Below are 7,912 nucleotides of genomic sequence, written 5' to 3'. Positions count from 1 at the left end.
GTCCGTCCTACGGATATCACCTCAATGCCCGGAAGTCTGTGCTTGTGGTCAAGCCACATGCCTACGACGACGCTGTGCGCCTCTTCGCTGATACTGGCATCCAAGTAACATCTGACGGCAACCGCTACCTGGGTTCCGCTATTGGCACGCCCGACTACATCCACGGGTTCATCCAGGAGAAGGCCAATGAATGGTGCAAGCAGATTGAGACACTCTCATCCTTCGCTCGTACCCAGCCCCAGGCAGCGTACACTACTTTTGTTCGTGCTCTCTCATGCCGCTGGACATTCTTGTGTCGTGTTCTGCCGGATGCGTCCAGTGGTCTTGATCAGTTGGAACACGCCATTGTTACCAAGCTGCTGCCAGCCCTGACTGGAGAAGAAGTCAGTCTGGAGCTGCGACGGCTGTTTGCCTTCCCTTGCCGGGATGGTGGCCTGGGCATCGTCAATCCAACATCTCTAACAACCCAATACGCCTCATCCCGCGCGATCACAGCGGCGCTCACCACCAACATCCTCGACCAAGACTTCAGTGTGACGGAAGCTCTTGCCAGCGTTGCCTCAGCCAAAGCGTCACAGCGTGCAGATCACCGCCAGAAAGCGAAGACCGACATCCGTGGCTTTGCTGCCGACGCATCGCCCACTTTGCAGCACACAATTCAGTTGGCAAGTGAGCCTGGCGCCTCCAGCTGGCTTACTTGTCGTCCGCTATCCCGTCATGGATTTGTGCTATCCAAAAGCGAGTTCCGCGATGGTTTGGCACTGCGCTATGGCTGGCGGCCTTCTCGCTTACCGTCAACCTGTGTCTGTGGAGCCAGCTTCACAGTAGCCCATGCCCTGACATGCAGCACCGGAGGTTTCCCGTCACTTCGACACAATGAGGTGCGGGACATCACTGCCTCGCTATTGAAACGTGTCGCCAATAGTGTCGCTATCGAGCCACACTTACAACCGCTCTCTGGTGAGCAGCTCCGCTACAAGACTGCCTCCACAGAAGACCAGGCTCGACTTGATGTTGCGGCGAGTGGTGTTTGGGGAGGTCGGTTTGAGAGAGTCTTTCTCGATATTCGGGTTTTCAACCCCTTTGCTCCCTCAAATCGATCCTCTTCCATCACCGCTTGCTACCAGCGTCATGAACGTGAAAAACGGAGGCGATACGAACAGCGCGTCAAGGAGGTCGAGCGTGGAACCTTCATCCCTGTGGTTTTCGCTGCAACTGGTGGTACTGGTCGAGCTGCTGCCGCTCTCCTCAAGAGAATAGCTGCAATGGTCTCCGACAAATCTGGTGAGCCATACTCTGCAGTGATGGCATGGATCCGCTGCAGGTTCAGCTTCGCCCTTCTCCGTGCAGGCGTGGCTTGCCTGCGTGGTGCACGACGGCTGTATTCGCACCCGGAGGTGGCTGAGTCATCCGCTCGACTCGCTGTCTGGGAAGCTGCCATACAGCACTAGACACTTGTTTATGCCTCGTCATCATTGCTTTTTCTCGTATGGTCCATGTATGTAACTACTGGTACTTGTTTTTATTGAATCACTGTGTTACTAAATTCTGCCCGTACAAGAGGCCGGTTTACCAAGTTTAAAAAAAAAAAAAAAAAAAAATTTTGCTCTTTTGACAGCGCTGAGAACTAGAAACCTTCGAATAGTGACGAGAAGACCAGACGTATCCCTTCGTGACAAGCTGCTACTTGTTCTTTTCAGCTCGAGCCTTTTTTGGGAGCTACTCTGGTACATCGTCCACACTGCTGCCAAGTCTCGACTTCCCAAAATGGATGGAAGTGACGAATATGGAGGACGCTATCCTAGGTAAGTAACGTGATGGAATTTTCTCATCTTGACATGGTGTAACACGAACCTGAATTTCTCATTTGGACCCACTCGGACACCTCACCAAGTTGGGATATTTCGAAACTATACCCATTTGTCTACCATTCTACTTCATCTCAACGTGTTAGCTAATGTAACTCTTTGGAAAACTCATTCCGAAAATTTTGAAACTTATTTATTTGTATAGACTTGAACATAATGTTCAAGATCACTTGTTTTCAGCACTGAATGGGGCCAGGCCTGCTTGCTTTTATTGCTTTTTTAACCCCCAGAACCCGTGGACAGAAGAGGAAGAGCGACGACTTGGGTGCGGCAGCGAAGTCTGCCTGCCCAACGCCAATTGCTCCTCACCCAAAAAGTAAACAAATTATATAGCAGGAGTGGTTTCAAGTGGTTTCAATGCATTGTGTTTTTGGGATGTTGGTGTGTACTTATGCAGTCCTAGCGTGTTGAGCAATAGCAATCGTGAGAAGGGTATAATTCTGCAATACAACATTGTTGATTATAAATATGACACTGAAGCAATACTGAAACTACGTTTTGGGGTTGTATTTGTTTTCATGCGTGTTCTACAGCGCACCCCATTGACGAAGATCATCCTTGTATAGACGATGATAAATACTCTCATCTGACAAGGTTAGTTGCACAGTTCTACCATATTTGTAAGGTGGACGTCGGATATAACATGGCTTATCTCTTTTTGGTATGCCATCTACTGCACAGAACACGTCATCAGAAGTCACTGCCTGCTGCGAATAACAGCGCATCGTGTATGAGAATCTCTTCACCAACAAGTAGACACAAATATACACCCACACACCTACACACACCCTCGTGTACTTGTACACCACACACGCGCGCGCACGTGCGCATACATACAACTATTCGTCTTTATCCTTTTGTGTTTGACATGATTCCACGGTGCCATGAAAGTAACATTGGTGCCATAAAAGTAACATCTTTACTTATAAAGAAGAGGCACCTGTGACGTGTGTGTGTGTGTGTGTGTGTTACGCTCAGGCCATCCTGCGGAGCAGCGCTGCCCTGAGCACGCGAAGCGTGCGAACAGTGTAGCTAGCGGCCGCAGAAGCACTGAGCACGCGAAGCGTGCGAATCGTGTAGCTAGCGGAAGCAGCCACAGAAGCACTGAGCACGCGAAGCGTGCGAATCGTGTAGCCACCACCACGTGCTGAGCACGCGAAGCGTGCGAACAGTGTAGGTAGCAGACACGATCAGTACGAGTAGCAGTAGCAGCCGCGCGCAGAAGCACTGAGCACGCGAAGCGTGCGAATCATGTAGGGTACCCTGTAAGAAGGCCTTAGGCCTGTGGGGATTGCCCTATCAAAAATTTGATAATAATAATAATAATAATAATAATAATAATAATAATAATAATAATGTAGCCACCTAGCCTAGGCCATAGGTAGCACTAGCAGCCGCACAAGCGCTGCGGACCACGTGAACCGTTCTCTGCAAATAGAAACATCTGCAACAAAAGGATACAAAAGATCTGCACTGACTGCACTCTGCATCTGATCTGCAGTGAAGAGCGCATTGCACTTTTGTTCGTAAGTTTATGAATTTTTTGAGCCGCTTCATCCGCCACCAGGTGATGGACAACCCTGACCAGCCTCCCGAAGGCGTAACAGACGTCCCTCCTTCTCCTTCCAACGATGAAGAACCTCCCTCACCAGGACTTCAGTGGTCTGGCCACCACCACGTGCTGAGCACGTGTGCTGTTCATGTACTTGCTTCACCCGCATGCCACATTCGGCCAGGCAACGCTGGCGGGGGGTGCTGCTAGTTGGTTATAATCAAGGAGTAATGGTATTGTACGATTCTGATTGCGTATGCTCTTGGTGGCCATATATAGCAGGGAGTAGTACAATACCGGTATTGTACTACTCCCTGATATCTAGTTCATCGTCACGCAGCTCCCCACAAAGTACAAATTGTAGTAAAAGCAATTACGTACTAATACGTATAGTAATATGCAGACACATACAACTAGTAGTCACAAAAAGTATCTATAATAAGCACACGTACTAGGAATAGTACGTAAGCAGGCTATCTTTATCCTTTTGCGCTTGGTCTGATTACCTGCATACATGACTTACACGGCATGGTCACTTGCACCAGTAACATTGTACTTCCTCCGCTTCATTAAAATTGTCGCTTCGCACATCGCAATATTTGAGACTTGGCTCGTCTTAGTCAGACTGTCGGAATCGCTGTTTTCTGTGTTCGAAAACTGGTGCGACCCTTCCTGCGCAATGTCGACTAGTCACTGAAGCCGTGGTGGTCTCGAACTTGGTCGGAGCGCTCTTCCGCACCAAGCAAATTCATCGCGCTCCGCACTATTCCGCCCCAGAGCGCATTTCGTTTTCTGGAGTTTGTGCCGTCCCAAATCGTTCGCGTGGGCATATATCAATACTGCAAGCTCGGGTATAAGAATCCTGGTATCTTTCCTGAATACGAAATGCTGAAGTTGACGATGGAAAGAACAAAGCGGTCTCAAATTCCTAAAATGCGCTACCTGTGGCGCATGTGACTGCGAAGGTAGTAGGTCTGAAAACACCAACAACATCAGCGAAGCGCTTGCCAAGGAAAGAAGGTGCGAAACTGCTTACCCTATCCCGCTGGAAGGTCGTTACAGTGTACTTGAAAAATGCTAGCTTGACTTCATCGCCTGCCACCGGGAGGCATGGATCGCTTGAAAACGAAGTTTCTTGACCTGAATTTGACCGCGCGTCTTGTTCAGCGTATTGTTGAGTGCTGAAGGGTCTGCCTCAAACTCTGATGAAGACGTCGACCTTAGCTGCAAGTGCAGAGAAGCGGGGGGCCACAAACTAAAGCTTGGTCCGTCGAAAATGCTCTGCCTCAATTTCTAGCTGATTTCTTTGCCCTTCGAGTGGACAATATATATTCGAAAAATCGCTCTGGGAAGCGACAATTTTTATGACACGAAGGAAGTACATAATTCCACACTGCCTTTATCATCAACACCAGTTCCTGTTAAAGGGGAAGTTAAGGCAAAAATTAAAATTTCACCAGTTGTAGTCTTCGGGGTGCTGAGTCGAATGGTCTTGGTCCGAGAAAGCTGAGACGCTCCCTTCCTACTTGAATCCCAATCGAACTCGCGCACTTCCACCGAAACTGGGTGACTGCGCCCTACTAGATGGGGATTTGTATGCAAAATGTCACTAAAAGCGCCATTTCGTTCTTATAAAAGCACGGATGACCGCGATTGGCCCATATGTTGTAGTCTTTTGGACGCTGAGTCGACTGGTTTTGGTCCGAAAAGGCTGCGATGCAGCGTTCGCCCCTAATTCCCAATCGAACATGGTTGAAGAAGCGGTCACGTGCTCCTGCGTACACCAGTCACCTGGTCACCGTGCCTGCAGGGTACAACTTACAGCCTGTTTTGACCTTTTTTGGGTGCAGTCCTGTCACTCGAGTTGAACCTTGGTGTGAAAGTTGTCGCCTGCTGGCGTGGTGACCAGGTGATTTTGGCACCCAGGAGCACGTGACCGCTTCTTCAACCATGTTCGATTGGGAATAAAGGAGGAACGCTGCATCGCAGCCTTTTCGGACCAAAACCAGTCGATTCAGCGTCCAAAAGACTACAACATATGGGCCAATCGCGGTCATCCGTGCTTTTATAAGAACGAAATGGCGCTTTTAGTGACATTTTGCATACAAATCCCCATCTCGTAGGGCGCAGTCACCCATTTTCGGTGGAAGTGCGCGAGTTCGATTGGGATTCAAGTAGGAAGGGAGCGTCTCAGCTTTCTCGGACCAAGACCATTGGACTCAGCACCCCGAAGACTACAACTGGTGAAATTTTAGTTTTTGCCTTAACTTCCCCCTTAACGCGTAACATCTCAGGCTTTGTAGCAGGGAGTAGCACAGTGCCATTGTACCATTGTGCTACTCCCTGCTTGACACAGACTTGCGTCAAAGTGACATTTGCGAATAGCTGCCCCTGCAGTATAAAATTTATTAATTTTTATTTTGTGTTTCTCTCTGACGACTATAGCATCTGGATTCGGAATAGCCTTACTATCTTGAGACGGGTCAGCCATACCTGAAACATGTTGTTCATTGTGACTAAAACTTGACTCAACATTATCTATTCCCCTAGAAACGACGTGAATAACTAAATGTAATACAAAATTAAATTAGGAAGAAAAATTAATTTCACTCTTACAAGCCGCCCACGTAAATACTGGACACACTGAAGGTACCCGTGCGAAGGCCAGCTGCTACTTGATATCCTTCGTAGGATTCATCCTCATCACTCAGCAAAGACTGATGGATTCGTTCTCTACATCGTCAAAACAAACTTCAAAAAGTACTGCTCGAAAACTTCTTGAGCGCATTCTGCCACTCTCTTCAAGTCGTTCTATGAATTTTTTGAAAAATGCTACGAAATGCTACGATAAATGGTACGGTTTCCCGTCACTTCGACACAATGAGGTGCGGGACATCACTGCCTCGCTATTGAAACGTGTCGCCAATAGTGTCGCTATCGAGCCACACTTACAACCGCTCTCTGGTGAGCAGCTCCGCTACAAGACTGCCTCCACAGAAGACCAGGCTCGACTTGATGTTGCGGCGAGTGGTGTTTGGGGAGGTCGGTTTGAGAGAGTCTTTCTCGATATTCGGGTTTTCAACCCCTTTGCTCCCTCAAATCGATCCTCTTCCATCACCGCTTGCTACCAGCGTCATGAACGTGAAAAACGGAGGCGATACGAACAGCGCGTCAAGGAGGTCGAGCGTGGAACCTTCATCCCTGTGGTTTTCGCTGCAACTGTTGTTGTAGAAGTTTATTTAACGTCGCACCACAAACAGGCGATTTCTGGTGGTACTGGTCGAGCTGCTGCCGCTCTCCTCAAGAGAATAGCTGCAATGGTCTCCGACAAATCTGGTGAGCCATACTCTGCAGTGATGGCATGGATCCGCTGCAGGTTCAGCTTCGCCCTTCTCCGTGCAGGCGTGGCTTGCCTGCGTGGTGCACGACGGCTGTATTCGCACCCGGAGGTGGCTGAGTCATCCGCTCGACTCGCTGTCTCGGAAGCTGCCATACAGCACTAGACACTTGTTTATGCCTCGTCATCATTGCTTTTTCTCGTATGGTCCATGTATGTAACTACTGGTACTTGTTTTTATTGTATCACTGTGTTACTAAATTCTGCCCGTACAAGAGGCCGGTTTACCAAGTTAAAAAAATAAATAAAAAATAAAATAAAAAATGGTACGCGAAGTACGACAGTTCGTGACGTTTCCCGGGACACAGCGCTCCACAGAAAAGTGACCTGAGGCAAAGCTCGCCCGCGCCCGCCTGATGTGTGCCCATGTCACCTCCCGGTATTGTACTACTCCCTGGCCTGGTTCAAACCGGATCAGCGGCTTGTCAGTAGTAGATATATGGACCAAGCGGGTTCTGGGCCAAAGTTGAACCCACTTGACCTTATGAATGGGTACTTGAACTCTGTGGTTGTTAATTAAGTGGCCATATGACCTTTTAATTGGATGAGTGGGAATGAAGTGGCCACTTGAGATGTGAAGTGGTTTTGAAGTGGGCCAGTTGTCATATTTAATTGGATTAACATATGACCTTTTATTAATTGGATGAGTGGGAATGAAGTGGCCACTTGAGATGTGAAGTGGTTTTGAAGTGGGCCAGTTGTCATATTTAATTGGATTAATGACTAAGTGGTGTTGAAGTGCCTTTCGGCGACATAAGTGCTTTTAAAGTGGTGGGTGTGATGTTAATAAGATTCACTGTGTGGGAATGTGTTCTGAAATGGAATGATGATGTTCTGGAAACTTCTAGGTATTGCCAGACTAATTAGACCTAGCTCTACGGTATGATGTCATAGGGGGTATTTTAGGAGGTGTGACTCATTAACTGACGGGGTGTCTTTCATGGTAGTACCGGTATGCATTGGGTGTAGAGCACTGTGGTCTACATGTATATAAACACTTACGTTAACATCCATCTTCATTTCCTAGTGTTAGCGGCCGTCGTGAGTTCCCTTCGGGAACGGACACGATAACTTACTTTACTTACGAGGTCGTAC

At 48.3% G+C, this 7,912-nt stretch overlaps 1 long non-coding RNA gene across 1 annotated transcript; it reads left to right on the top strand.

Moving 5' to 3' along the window:
• Window positions 1–1,644: 1,644 nt before the first annotated feature.
• Window positions 1,645–2,796, top strand: LOC135813720 (uncharacterized). The gene is made up of 4 exons (XR_010553109.1): window positions 1,645–1,805; window positions 2,099–2,184; window positions 2,402–2,462; window positions 2,550–2,796. It is a non-coding gene; the product is annotated as an uncharacterized LOC135813720 (long non-coding RNA).
• The last annotated feature ends 5,116 nt before the right edge of the window (window positions 2,797–7,912 follow it).

This window comes from Sycon ciliatum, chromosome 4 (genome assembly GCF_964019385.1).
Source record: "Sycon ciliatum chromosome 4, ocSycCili1.1, whole genome shotgun sequence".
Classification (NCBI taxonomy): Eukaryota; Metazoa; Porifera; class Calcarea; order Leucosolenida; family Sycettidae; genus Sycon; species Sycon ciliatum.
Note: the sequence above shows the minus strand (reverse complement) of the source record. Positions and strands in the feature narration are given on the sequence as shown.